This window comes from Marmota marmota, unplaced genomic scaffold, assembly GCF_001458135.2.
Source record: "Marmota marmota marmota unplaced genomic scaffold, marMar, whole genome shotgun sequence".
Classification (NCBI taxonomy): Eukaryota; Metazoa; Chordata; class Mammalia; order Rodentia; family Sciuridae; genus Marmota; species Marmota marmota.
The window spans coordinates 6,738,936-6,754,055 of NW_026000019.1; the positions used below are offsets into that span (position 1 = coordinate 6,738,936).

Consider the following 15,120-nt stretch of genomic DNA (forward strand, 5'->3'; position numbering starts at 1 on the left):
TTTTGTGATAAAGCAAGAATGTGTATTATACAGCTTTCCAATATCTTTTATAAAACAAATTGTACCAAAAAGCAAATAGAAGGGAATTGAATGCTAAAATTAAAAAATAAATAAATAAATTACACAGAAGAAGACAAGAAAGAATAAACAAAGGAAAAAAAAGCAGATTGAACAAATAAGAAAACCCTGTGGCCATCTTGAACCTCAGCTTATCTTAATTTTCAGCATTATTTGTTCTCAGAAATTAGGTGGGATATGATATTAGTATTACATTTGATCCATGATTTGATTTGTCAATCCATTTAGGGCATTGCTTCTTATTATCTCTTCAACAATTTTTTCTTTCCTATTCTGGCCTTTCTCTTCTGCAAAAGTAGTTACCTTTTGGTTATTCATTTTGTTTTGCATAGTCTATTCCATAAAGTTACCTTCCATTGTTTAGTCTGAATATCCTAAGTGTATTTTTTAGGCACGATCTTTGTCTCATCTTTACTTAATCTATTGATGATTGGATTCTTTTCAAAAAGAATAACTATTTCTGGGTACTATTTTCTGCCATTATTTTCTTCTTGTCTCCCAACTCCTGGGATTTATTTGTCAACGTTATTTTGAAGTGTACATCTGAAAACTCTTTTTTAAACATCTCTTATCACTTTATGTTTAGAATTTGTTCTTGTTTTAGGTTTTGTGTTCTTCTAAAACAGGATTCTGCTTATGGAGAAATAGAGAATTTGAGGATCTTGGTAGTATCTTCCTTCAGAGAAAATTTATGGTTCAATGAGATTGGTAACTCCTCTGGTTATAAAGCAGTCTTCTATCACTTTCAACTTTTATTCCAGTGTGAACTCCTAAGAATTCCAATAAGTAGTTTGGAAAATTTACATATTTTACTTTCAAATATGCTCTCAAAGTTCCAGGAAACTTCAGGTATCTTTGCTCAAGTTCTCAGCCTATTACTATTGTTCTCCCTTTTGGAATTAGCATGACCCCAAAGAGAAAAAAAAAAAAAAAAAAAAAAAAAAGTCTCACATTCCTTGATCACTACTCTTCCTGCTTCTACAATCCAAGTTTCCAGATGGCTAAAATGTTCACTCTTTGTAGCTTTTATTCATACATACTATACCTGTACTTTGTCAAAAGTAAGAGTTGGTCTCAAATGCACCAACTATTGCCAGAAACAAAATATCACCAAAGATAAGCTCAATAACATCATGAGATTTTTAGAATTTCTTTTAGTCTTGCCTTTTTAGCTGGTTGAAATTTCTTAATGACCAGAGAATATTAGTTTTCATGTACCAGGATTAGATTTGGAAATCAATGAATTGCTCTTTAAAAATAAATCTAAAATTTAGGTGTTCAGACTATATTTGCAAAGGTTCTAATAGACTAGACCACCTAATTTTACAAATAAGTGTCCACAGAAAATATGTAATATCAAGGTTAAACTGGAATTAAGGGACATTTGCTCCAGAATTTGAAGAAAATATCAAAGAAAAAAAATCAATAACTGTAACATTAGCATTCACTCAATAAGCAGTGATTCATAACTAATTCATCTCACCATCTCATGTATATTTCACTGACATGAACAAATAGCAATGTATGGTTGGTAATAAATAAATAATGAATATGCTTTATGTTTAATATATGTAACCTTGATTTAATGTAATATCTTAGAGGTCCAATAATGCTGACTTTTATGATTTTTAACTTTTTTCTAACTTTCTGTGGTCAAAAGCTAATTCTGACAACTCTCAAATAAGTTTTCCTCAATAAAATCTGGACTATAAATCTATGAGTATATTTTATAAAAGCTCTGCAATCTAAGTAGTGCTAAGAATTTTTTCTTCTGGGATGAAAGAGATTTCTCCTTGTTCCCTTCACAGTACCTACTTCTTGATTATGTTTCTATACAAACATCTAAATAAATTAAATTGTCCTTCCAGAAATCCATTAACACTTTAGTACAAACTTGTTAAAGAAAAACAACAAACAAACAAACAACAGATTTTGCAAGATGTGGTTTCTCATTGTCTTATTTATTTATTTTAAGTACAGAAGAAATGAAAAATAAAAACAGGAGAGAGGAACTAAATATAGTAAGAAAGAGAGAAAATAAGAAACAAAGAGACAGAAAAAGTAAGACAGAGACAAATGAAGATTCTAAAGACAAAAAGAGATATATTTAAGTTGGTAAAAGTTAATGTTAATTTGATTAAAGTCCAAAGTGCCATTTTTGCCTTTTTAATTTTTATAGATGATTTTTTTTATGGTATCCTTTTCATTTTCTTTTTTGGTAACATGGCTTCCTGCCTTGTGTGGGGAGAATGTTCTGATAGTCTTTGCTGTTCCATGTAAATTTCTCAGAGGAACAAGAACAAGGATCCCAATATTCTTGGGCTAATAGGTTGCTTGAAATAAGACAGAATTCCTATAGGATGAACAAGATAAGTAATCTGTGATTACTTATGGAAGACCTTTACAGGACAACATAAATTGCTTTAAATTATGAACTACTCTTAAAAGCTTATTTCTTTTTTAACTGATGTTGCATATTTGTTAGCAAGTAACAAAACAAGATTACATTTTTTTTTAGTCTATTCACATGACTTGAGTTACACATATATTAATTTAAGTAACACACATATATTTGGCATATACATTTCCTGTAGCTATACTTTATTCTTATGATGAATTTCCAAAATCAATAATGTTAACTTTAAGAACTGAGGCAAATAAGGATAGGTGTACGGTTGTATATTTATCTGATTAGGAATTTTGTGCTGTGCTTGCTATTTGCTGCAGGTGACCGAGGCTGAAATTTGTTTGTTTTTCTCCCTCATTGTTTTGGGTTTCTCTAGAGATTCCTTTTAAAATAAAGTTAGTAGTTCTTTGAGGTTAGTAGTTCTTTGCAGCTTCACCCAAAGCTATTATTCATGAGCTGGAATAATGTGGGGATGCAATGGTGAATCCCTGGCAATGTCTCATGATTAGGGTAGGTCTAAGACTTTTAGCAAAGCTGTACCTGTACCCTATGCTACTACCTTCACAAGTGCTTCTCAGAAGTTTTCCCCCTGAAGTGACAATGGAAGGCTAGACAGGCTTGAGATACAGATTTCCTCTCCCCCTGTATTTCTTAGGCTTCTGTAAACCCCACGATGGTTAGGCTCTGGTACAAATTCCCCTTGGGTACATTCCTTTATTAAGGAGAATGAAATTCTTTGATCATCTTGAAAATGATGACTTCTCTTCACCTGTTGGAAGCAGGAAGATTTCTCACAGTGAGAACAGGTTGCAGCTCCTTGAGAGAAGACTACACAATGTGGCAAATTCCCCTAAAACTTGCCATCAAGTCCTTATAGCTCAAGCCAGGCCAGCCTGCTCTCTAGCAATTAGTTGATTGCTCTTTATTGCTACCCAGTGGTGACTCAGTGGCTATTTCTGCTTCTGATAAGCGTGTGTGTCTGCTGGTCGTTCCAGTTATTGAGGCAGTGGTCTGTCGCTCAACTTGACTTTTCTGATAGATTTATGACAGTTGAGTTTCAGTTTTCAGCTGCTTTCTTGTTATGACGATGGAAGTAATGGCTTGTCGACTCTTCATATTTGGATTGAAAACTACAAGTTAAGGTTAAGACTGACTTGTCTTGCAAGGGAAATGTTAGTGGAAGTGGTGTAAGTCAGTTTGAGTGTAATATTCATAAGTTTTGAGTATGCTAATGTCATCCACACTTAAATCGTCTTTATTTCCTGAAAACTACATAATAATTTAAATCTAACACTAAAATATATTAAGGTATCCAAAGATATATGATGTTCATTTAAATAATCTAAATTTGATATCTAACAGATAATATTCCCAAAGCAAACTTACCTGACACTATTTAAATTTTCTACAGTTGGAAGACCCTTTAAATTTATCTTTGCATTGTCATTACAGTGGAAAAGAAATTATAGTAATAATCAAATTATACTGTCATAACATTTGAAAAGGAGTTATATAAAATATGTATAAAATACTTTTGATTAGAAATTTAAATTTTAAGAGAAATAAAATACATATTTTAAAGGCAATAACATCATATTAAAGAGGAAAAAATACCAATTTTTCTAAATACACAAAACTTAAGCCATGTTTTTTGATTTCTTTTATATCTGTTCTATATACATATTAAATGGCATTATGTATTATTTGCCATCTAAAAACTTTCCCAATTTTATTACCATATTTTCCTTAGTGTTTTCTTTTAAACGTAATTGTGTCCAAACCATGGGGAAGACAATTTTAGAACAGTGTTCTTTGATAACAAATTGGGACTCAGATTATACATTCTTTTAATACTGAAAACAAAGTCTTACTTCTATTATCTTCACAATATGTTCTAAACATATTGCTTTTGAAAAAACTAAAAAGATTATCCATACCAATAATGATATATTAAGATTAACCATCTCCTTGAATTATGATTTATTTTGATAATCTAAATTCTTTTGATTTTGAATCAGTTTTAACTACAACTTCTCTGTTCTAATCACAGATTCTAATTAAATAATATATAAACAATAGGGGACTCCGAAATCAATCAGTCTTCTTCCAATCAATGTTTAGAGGATCAACATTTTTTCCAATCAGCAATTACATTAGCTACACTAGAAATTATGTTTGGGTTGTATGCAATAATTCTTATTTGTAGCACATTGAACCTAAACCAGATTATTTTAGCACTAAGATTTCTCCACACTATATAAGTAGGATTCAATCTAAGTTCATTTTAAGCCCATCTATAATTTTTAGATCACTACTTTTGGGGAGTAGTGATGCAGAAAATCACATTTTTTAAAAGGAGAAGTTTTTAAAATGCTGTTAATTTAAAAACTCAAAAGCATACACCTTAACAATAGATAATAGATAGGAAGGTCACCTCTGCACTCTGGAAGCTATATGTTTTTCTTTTCTTCTTTAAGTTGGAGCATTCCCTTAACTAGCCAACATCACAAATAGTAAAAGTTCTTTCTAAAATTTATTCATGACCATTTAAAGACTGGTCGATGGATTGATATATTCTGAAATTATGTACTGGAGCTAGAAGAAAACAAATTTGTAAAATATATAAATCTTCTGTCAGACTTTGCAAGTTCAAAACCACTTGACTCTTTTCTACATCGTGGCTGATGTTTAAATACCTGTGTGATGACATATTGAGGTTAGAGTTCTCAATGAAGCAGTGTTGTGTAACTGAAAACATTTGTATTGATTTTATCACTAGATAGCTGCTATGTGACAATTGATGGATTACAGGGACCACAGTTCATTTACTGTATATGCCTATCTCTTGCTGATAGCCTTTTAAAATCTCCTGGTTTTTATCTGCACATTTGATATTTACTGAAAATCACACTTTCATTTGACCAATATATTTTTTACTCAACAAATCAATAACCTTAATTATTCAGAAGAAACTCAAATCACATGTATTCAAATCTATTTATGTTTTAGAACTTTATTTTAAGAAATAGCATAAGATATATTCTGGTTCCATTCACAATACATTCAAATTAATCTTATTTTTTTCCTGAGTCCTTTAGTCTTAATAAGTAATCCTATTACTGATAGTGTGGCTGGAAGTGGATGTCCACATTTGTTGAAGTGTAATTACAAAGAAGTCAGAAGGCTAACTACACCTCCTCACTATCCCTCTTATAATGTCGATAGAAGCAATAAGGAAAATAAAAGGAAAAATTCTTGGTGATTAAATGTGCTTGATTTAGCAGCAACACATGCTGTGTTACTAGTGTTACAGGGATATCTTTAAAACAAGAGAGATTCGATGCATTAGTTGGTGACAGCTGATAAAACTGTAAGAGGTTACATTCATATAAGTCTCAAAAGTGAAAAATCAAGAAAAATGCATTAGATACTGTATTAATTCCATGAGAGAATAATCTACTTTTTCTTTGGCTGCAGTTAAACTATTCATAGTTATCAATATTATTAAATTTAACTTGTCTTCCAGATTCACTGTTACAATTTTCAAAACTAAAATATTAATAGTACATCTGTTGAAATGAGTTTAAGAAAATGCTAATAAAATTGAAGCAAATGTTGATCTTCCATTGAAAAATGGTGCTAGAGTTTAAGCAGCTGGTTTTTGAGCGATCTGCTTATGAGCTAGTGATATACAATATGCTCCCATATATCTTTGTAATTGGTGGGAAACAGAACCTTCTTGAAGAGTATGCTAATACTCTTGTCACTCTGCCATGTATTCATAATACAGATACGTAATCTTATTTCATTGTTATTTGCAGATGTGACAAATTCCTTGGCAAAATTTCCTTGGCAAGGAAAAACTGCACTGTATTATCTGAGAGCCCAGTTATATAATTCTGACCCTTATAAGAGGGAACCAAAAAGATTCAGAATGAGAAGAGCTCCTTCCTTTATCATGAAACCTATAGAAGAAGTAGGCTGGTAACAGGATATCTAAAATGCAAAGATTTCTTGAAGGCATATTTGTAAGGCTGTTTTTGCTGGCTACAAGAGAGGTCTCTGAATCAAACACAGCTCATCTTAAATTTGAAGGTGTTTATGCCCCAGATGAAACTGAATTCAACTTGAACAAAAGATGTACTTAGGTGTACAAATAAAAATCAACTCAGTGACTCCTGGGGGCAAACCAGACAAAACCAGAGTAATGTGAGCAGAGGTAATTGGTAATCAGTGGAAGAAATGACATGGTTTGCCTGAAAATCCAAAGCAACCATCCTGCTAAGGCCACTGGATAGAGACTTTGTGTGATGCTGTACTATTCCCCAAAGCATTTAAACTAATGAAGAGTAAATAATATAACAGTGGATTTGTGGGAACAAGAAAAAGAGTCTAAAAATGGGAGAACAAGGATAATGATAGATGCAGGTTCTGGAGTGATGAGATTTAAATATGGAGAAAAGGGCTACAAGCCCAAGAGTAAAGCCAGCCAGTAAAACTAGAAAAAAAATTAGAGGAAACAGAGTGTCCTATAAGTTACCAGGGAACCATCCCTTCCAGTACCCATAAAGGCTCTTCTAAGCCAATGAATTTGTGAAGATGCACTCCAGTGACCAGAGGACACAGAAGTCGCGCAGCTAGACTACTGGTTCCTGCTGAGAAGTGGCAGTGGAGCGGTGAAGCTGTGGAGTGACATCCCTGGTGGGTTCAGCATGGGTGGCAAGCAGGGGCTTTCTCAGGCTGGAGCCCATTATACAGATGGGTTGGGCCTGAGGCAATAGGAACCAAAAGCTCCAACTTGTCACACATTGATGACCAAGCGTGAGGCATGGTACAGACACCTGCTGCAGAAGGTGGAGTGCTGCAGCAAACTGACAGCATACACCATCCCAAGACAGAGACCTGTCTGGCTTCCCGACGTGCAATGAGAAAATGGAAGGAGGGCAGATCGGAATGGAAGTTTGGACAGCAGAGTTGACCAATAGTGTTAGCACATTTCCAAACACTTATTAACATATGTCTGAACCAATAGCATTGATACTTTTTTCTAATCCCAATTAGCATAAGTTTGGACCAATAACAGTGACCCTTGTGCTATATAAACCCCTAGCTCCGAACACTTGTGAGAAAACCTGCTATAGGGTGCCTTCTAGTTTTGCAAGAGTTCTGTTCCTGTTTCTGTTTCTTCAAAAAAATTCCTATTTTTACACTTACTTATTGGGGTCTGTGTATTTTATTTTCAAATTCATTAGAGAAGAACCCAGAAAGCAGAAGAATGCAGAAAAAATTAGAAACTGGCGGTGAACTGCCAGGGTCTGCTACAACACTGGAGAGCATAGCCAACCCTTAGGAGCTGCAGAAGCCAACAGCTCGTGCAGACCCCATCCACCAGCAGAAGCAGTGAATCAGTTTCATGTCAAAACTCTGGTTTCACTGTTCTATGGAAAATGGAAATAGTTATAGCTGAATTAATTTAAGAGTTTAGTGTTATATTTTTGGATATTCTAATCAGTAAATTCTACATAAACTGTAGTTTCATCTTAAAGACATCAGGAAAGTTACTGGACCCACAAGTAGTTTCATTTCAAGAAGTAAACTTAATGATCAGGATCTGCATATTAAAAAAAAATTTTTAGTTGCATTTGTCTTAAGTTTGACATTTAGCCAGCACTACTGTTAATTGGTGTCTTAATTGTTCTGTATTTTACTGAGTTTATGTTTTAAAATTTGTGAGAAGACTTCAACCTTCGGCCTGAATTTATGACAAGTTCAATTAAATATTTTGAGAATGTTTGAAATATAATCCAAACAAAATGTATTAAATCTTTTTATTTAAGAATTTAAGCCATCCTATTGACTATAGAAAACACCTCTCAGCACTCCTTGGATATTGTGCAGTTTGTCTGCTCTTCAGAAAACAAGCAAACAAAAGCATCTGGTGGACTCCCTGTTCTGTTGCTAAGACATGACAAATTACATGGTTTTAGAATTGGGGAACAAAGAGACATATTATGTATAATGCATGTTCTAAAATGAAGGAAAACTACAAGTAGATTTTTATCAAGTACAAGGATTGCAGACATAATACTGTTCATGGGAGACATTACCGTATGAGCACATTTAAAAGCAGCAATCAGTGGGTGATGGTACACTGAGAAATTCTTATCTCTTTTTCAAAATACAGAGGCATAGCTAGGCTTTGGTAATTAATGACTGAGAGACTACTTACTTGGTGAGTTTTCAGCATGATGAAACAATTTCTTAGAATAACATGATAAACACAGCAAATTCTATACAGGTTAACTATTTGGCAACTTGAGAACAAAAAGCTTCATATTTTGAATATAAGTATTTACTGATTTTGAGCTAACAATTTTTGGGAGTATATCTACACAATATTTAAGGAATACAATAGGACTAGGAGAAATCAGCATTGTAATCGTTTCTTTTAGCCTTTTTCTACTGTCTATCCCCAGAACATAGGCTTACCTAAGTCTGAGAGATTTTCTAAGAGATTTTTTTTTCTGTGTATTTTATATGTCCTCCAAAGAAAAATCATACAAAAACTTAAAAATCTATAACACCCATCTCATTTTATCTCATTTAATGCAAAATTGTTTTTCTGTATATTAAACTTAAACAATAAACACCACCTCCTGAATGTTCATGTTCACCTCCAACTCTTAGTCCAAAGACTAAGACCTTCAAAAGCTGTTCCTCTTTCTCCTGTATTTCTAATTTTGATAAAAGACACTTACATATACTCACTTGCCCAAATTCTGAATTAGGAATCAACCTAGATTCTCTATATGTTCAATATTATCAATGATAATACAACTGTTGCCTACATCCATCCTGATCCAATTACGTGAAAACCCATCATGTACATCTGGAGTAATCTGAAGTTACTATTTCTTGGCCTTATTAACTTTGTATTAGCTTCTTCTTATTCATAGTGCTATTCCCATTTACTGACAATCCAAACTTTTTACTAATTTCCCAATGATGACAATAAAATAGGAATGTTCCCCTGTATGGCCTCATTCTCTTATGAATCTCTAGATGTTCATTTGTTCCTGAATAGACTTTGAATTATATTCATTTTCTTTACCCAAACTGCCTTTGACCCCTACAAGAAGAAATGAGTTCTCTTTGTTTTTCTGTTGCGCCCTGTATAAAACTCATATAGCAAATTTAGTTTGCCAGCTAGAGAAAATACTATAGCCATTACTATTCTAACTTTGCATTTTATCTTGTTATTTCATGTTCTTTTTTTGCTAGATGTTTAAGTTGCATTTATTACCTTAGGGATACTTTAAAAATTAAAAGTACTGGGACACATTTTATTTATTATTTATTTTTTACTCTAGTATAAAATATATAACTGTTAACTAAAATTACTTTGTTGTACATTTTATCTCAGGAACTTCTTTATTTTGCTTAACAGAATGAATAATACATCTGACTCTGAATCAGAAGATTCTGAGATGATTCAGCAGAAAACAATTCAGCATTGTTGGTGGTGTGACAAGCTGAATATGCTGAAGAAACATTTCACTAACATGCAATTATATCCCATATGAACCACAGCACTCAAAACTTGACAAAGTAGGATATTTTATAACTGATCTCTAAGATGAAAATAAAAGTGAATTTATAAAAAGAAATAAAAATGAAAGGGCATGCAGAGCGCCAAAACAAGAACACAATATCCAGTCAATAAGCAGAAGGAAAAGGCAGGACAACTCTGAAAGCATGTAACCAATCATAAAATTACAGCTTTCTAGAGATAAAGAAAAATATCAAACCTCAGGTTTATTTCCTCAAATATTTAAGTTATTATATTTAACTATGGACTATAAAATATTTGTAGTAAATACATATAAAACAAATTAATCACAAAGTTGAACAGGGACAAAATATTATTGCTTCACCTCTGGTATTTGAAAAGTGTGCAAATAGTATTTTACACAATATATACTATATAAGATAACACTATACATACACATGCATATACTACATATGCTATATATATATACACACATATATACTATATATTATAGCCATAGTGCATAGAATGAGGATACTTAAAGATACAGACATTATTACCCTATATACATGTATGATTACACTAGTGGAGTGATTCTGAACCATGTACATCCAAGGAATGAGAATTGTGCTCCATTTGTGTACTATATATCAAAATGCATTCTACTGTAAAATAAATAAATAATAAATAAAAACAAAACAAAAAAATGAGGAAACTTAAAATTGACTAATGATAGTCCATAAAAGAGAAAACAAAGACTATGGGGAAAAGCACAGTATTCGAAAAATAATGCCTAGGAATTCTCCAGTGTTATTGGAAACCCGGCCCACAGATTGGTTGTCAGTATGACTTGTTTAACTTATTTCCTGTTTGTGCTCAAAGGGTTGAACCACTTTAAGTTTTGTAGTTCAGGCTTTTCTTTTCTCGACAATACAATTCCTAATATATGTTAAACCATTATCTATTTGTTTCTGGTCACTTCTCTGTACAGGTAACCACGGATATTGTCTATATGCAGTTATTAAACTGGAGGACTTTGTTTTATGTTTAACATGTCTGTTCTGTGCTCATCTCTCTCTGTCTCTTAACTTTATTGTGATTATATGAACTAAGCAGTGTAGGTGGGACCATAAGCCCCCTCCTGTGTTGACTCATTCCACGCTGATTCCCATCACAAGGACAAAAACTCATAACAGAAGGTGAGTAGAAAAGAGCTTTGGTCCAAATATTCATCTTTTCATAAATCTTGTGCTTTAAGGTCACAACTTATAACTGCTGTATTTCATGATGTAGATTCAAAAGTCTCCAAATTTCCAAATTCTTTATCAAAGGCTTAAGCAGCTTTAGCAGACTTCTGTCTCAATTAGTACAATTTGAAGACAGCCTGTCTAGTCTGTTTATATTTCACCCTGGGGATTTTTCTTCAAGTGTAAATAAGAAGCACAAACTTACCAATCTTCAGAATTTACTTTAAAATCCCACTAACATTACAGTGTTGTGTGTATTCTATTTTCAGTAACACAATCAACAAGAGCTTGCCAATTATTTTGCCAGGGATAACTCAATATTGTAAATAAATTAACTCCCCACCCTGACAAATATTCTGTAGATTCAAATATCCAGTGATATTTTCAGGTAACATTTTTGAGAAAGAAATTCTAGAACTTTAAAGAAGACAATACCCCAACAGAGTTGGAAGAATATGTTGAGATGGCTAACCTTACCAGATAATATGTATTAGAAAATGAGTATAATTAACATTATGATGTTGCCTTCTGGATTTACCACATAAAGTATGGATCTTTATAGAAACCCCAGGAAGAGATGGACAGATATAGCAAACATTCCTACACAACAGTGCTAATATAGCAAATTTGTAAATTAAGTTTTGCTTAGATGTCCAGAAGGGGGTAATAATGAAATAGAAATTCTTACCTTATATGATGCACAAAAATCAACTCCAAATAAAATGAAAATATTTAAAATGAGGCAAGGTGAAGAAATCACAGAAAAATATATTTGTGATCTCAATTTCATATAAGTAAAAGGACTCTGCAAAAAGACACAAAATGGATAAATTAAAAAACTAAACATTAATGTTTTTATTATGTTGCAATTGGTCACATTTGCTAGTACAAGGAAGTATTCAAGAGAACATATTTGAAAAGTGTATAATCGAAAACATGATATGTAAAATACATAAGAGTGGCATATCAATAAGGGAGAAAAAATAATCAGATAATGGTTTGTGAAGATACAAACTGCTACTGCACAAAAGAGGAAATGGGAATAGAAACATTACAGAATTCATCAGTTTTTTTCCTCTCTGATTTTATGAATTGTGAATTTGAGAAAATTTTGATTACCAAATGTTGGCATAAATAAGAAGTAATGAAAAAATATATGTAATGAACAAGAGAGCGTATAATTAATGAAAACAAATTGGAAAATATTTTTATATTATCCTAAAATGATGAAAATACATTAAATTTTAAGCACCATGTATTACGTACTGCTGAATAAATCTTAAGGAAATTTTTGTTCAGTACAGAATGCAAAATGTACATGAAAAAGTGTACATAGCAGGGATACTTATAAAAGCAATTAGTTAGAAAAAATGATTATTAGCCACATAATGGATAATAGCATTGATAGAGTAGATACTTGTATCATAGTTAATTATCCATCAGTAAATATGAATTTGCAATATTTACTTAAATAATATTCAACCTAAAAAGTGTGAGAATATCCAGCTGTGAATGATTACGTAGAGTAAGATATAACTTTTAAAGGACTGAAAAAAATCACATAAAATGCATCCTGCAGTAATACAACTATAATAAAACTGTAATAGGTAATTTCTCATAAGCAACCACATTTGACAAAAGTCAGGAAAATGGGAGATTGAGGAGCACACAGATGCTTGCAAACTTGTCGCTAAAATTACAGGTCTTAAATTGAATGGTACACTAATGGATATAAGTGTTCTTATCACATTTTAAAACCTACATAGTGTTTTGTGTGCATAAACTATTGCATAAAATGTTTAAATCTATACCTTTTTGTGTGTCCTAATTTGAGTAATTCTTGATGTAGCAACACATTCTGTTGGATAGATTTGAAAAATCCCCTGAACTCTGTCTTTGATCTATTCTTAGAGAACTGTAGTTTCAGCTTTCTTCTCCTCCATTTATTTGCCTTGTGAAGAGTAAAGAAATAAGAAACAATTTTCTTAGGTGTATCACAGAAATATTGGAAAATGGGAGGGTCATTGCATCAAGAGGACATATATTTGAAAGTTTATGTGTAAAGGATGGTGGGATTATCATACCAAAATGGTAGGCAACAAAAACAGGTCAAATTGATCTGAAAAATATTTTGGAAAAAAATTTCAAAAATTGCTAGAGAATAGGAGGACAAGTAATACCTTCAAAAGCATTTACTCAACTATTTAAGCCCACTAAATTTTTATTTTAATAAACCCATTGCTCTGAAATTGCAACAGTGAGTTCTATATTTCAGTGCTTAACAATACTAACATAAGCTGAGAATAAAAATTGATGATTGATACTAGCCTTCTGTTTCCTTTTTTTTTTTTTTTTTTCGAGAAAGTGCCTATCTTTCATGAGAATTCCAAGGGGATTACCAGTGGACATTTACCTATTGTATCTGGATGTCCAACATGTTCCTATTTAACAATTATTTCACTCTGGAATTCATGCCATGGATGAAGACAGTGATCCCTGGCAGCCGTGATTGTTAGAAAAAATCTGTACCATTGAATGCTTGCTGACAATGAGTGCAATGTAGTTGTAGATCTAGTATTTTGGCTTTTGATTTCCTGGTATTTGTACCTTTAATGTAGAAGTTGGGTATGGAAAATACAATTAGGGCTGATAGGAAATTCACATGATAAATATTACAAAATGTCTCCGTTGACAGCTATTTTAACCTCCTTCTCCCTGGTTGTTTGATTATCCAAGCTGGAAAGCCAAGAGCTCGCCTCGCTGTGAACCCAGGGATGTGCATTTACAGTTTAGTTTTGGAGAGTGGGATTGAGATGGTTTCCTCTTCTCAGGGTGGGATGGAGGGAGCAAGAGAAGAAAGAAGGAAGGGTAAAAGGGAGGGAGAGATGAACAGGAAAGGTAGGGAGAAGGGGAAGGAAGGAAGGAGAAAAGAAGAAAGGAAGAGATGAAAAGAGAAGGGAAGGGAGGAGAGAAAAGAGGAGGGATCCTCTGGGCAGAAAAAAAAAATGTTCTTTTCTTTCACAGTTTTAGCGCAAGTCATTACTATCCATATGGTAACCTTAGGATTTAAAGTCTTGTGCAGAGAATGGAGCTGGAAGAAGATGAAAAGATCTGTACCATATAGTAAAGTGTTTCCCCAAATATGTTTTGTTACAAAAAGAAAATATACGAATCAATTATTTTCAACCACTTTCTGTGAATTTTTTCATTATGTAGGGCCAAACACCTCCCTAATTGACATAGTTAATGGCACAAAAAAGATACACTTCCCTTCAGTTGGTAACATTTGCCTGTCAATCATTTAAATAATCAGCAGTCATATCATTACCTAAGCAAATGAATCCATTACATACATAGAAAAATGATAAAAATTAAACATGTCACCAAATTTAAATAAAATGTTGGATTAAGCCTTCATGTTTATAGAATGAATACTGCTTATTGTATATTATAAACATGTAAGATTGATGAACATAATTCATAAGTTTTAGTTAAGATTATACTCCTTAATCTCAAACTTAATTTTTATATGTATTTTTCTATTTGCATGTTAATTTTTTGAGTTAGAGGGAATGTTAGTAACTATTTTTGTTAAATCATCCCTTCAACATACATACTATGATTTAAACATTGGTATTATAATTCTATTTTCTTAGTATAAATGTGTTTTTGTATACCCTCAAAATATCTGCCTGCCCATTCTGGGCATTTCTGGGAATCAGCAGGGTTGTATCTCTACAGGGCTCAGAAGGAGCCAGATTTTGTTTTTCCACTTCACTGTCTCCATGATGGCTTTCCATGTGGCTTCTGCCCAAGGGGAATTCTGTCCAGTACAGCAC

General features: G+C 32.7%; 1 pseudogene; it reads left to right on the top strand.

Moving 5' to 3' along the window:
* The first annotated feature begins 6,118 nt into the window (after positions 1–6,118).
* Positions 6,119–6,828, top strand: LOC125618741 (annotated as a pseudogene).
* The last annotated feature ends 8,292 nt before the right edge of the window (positions 6,829–15,120 follow it).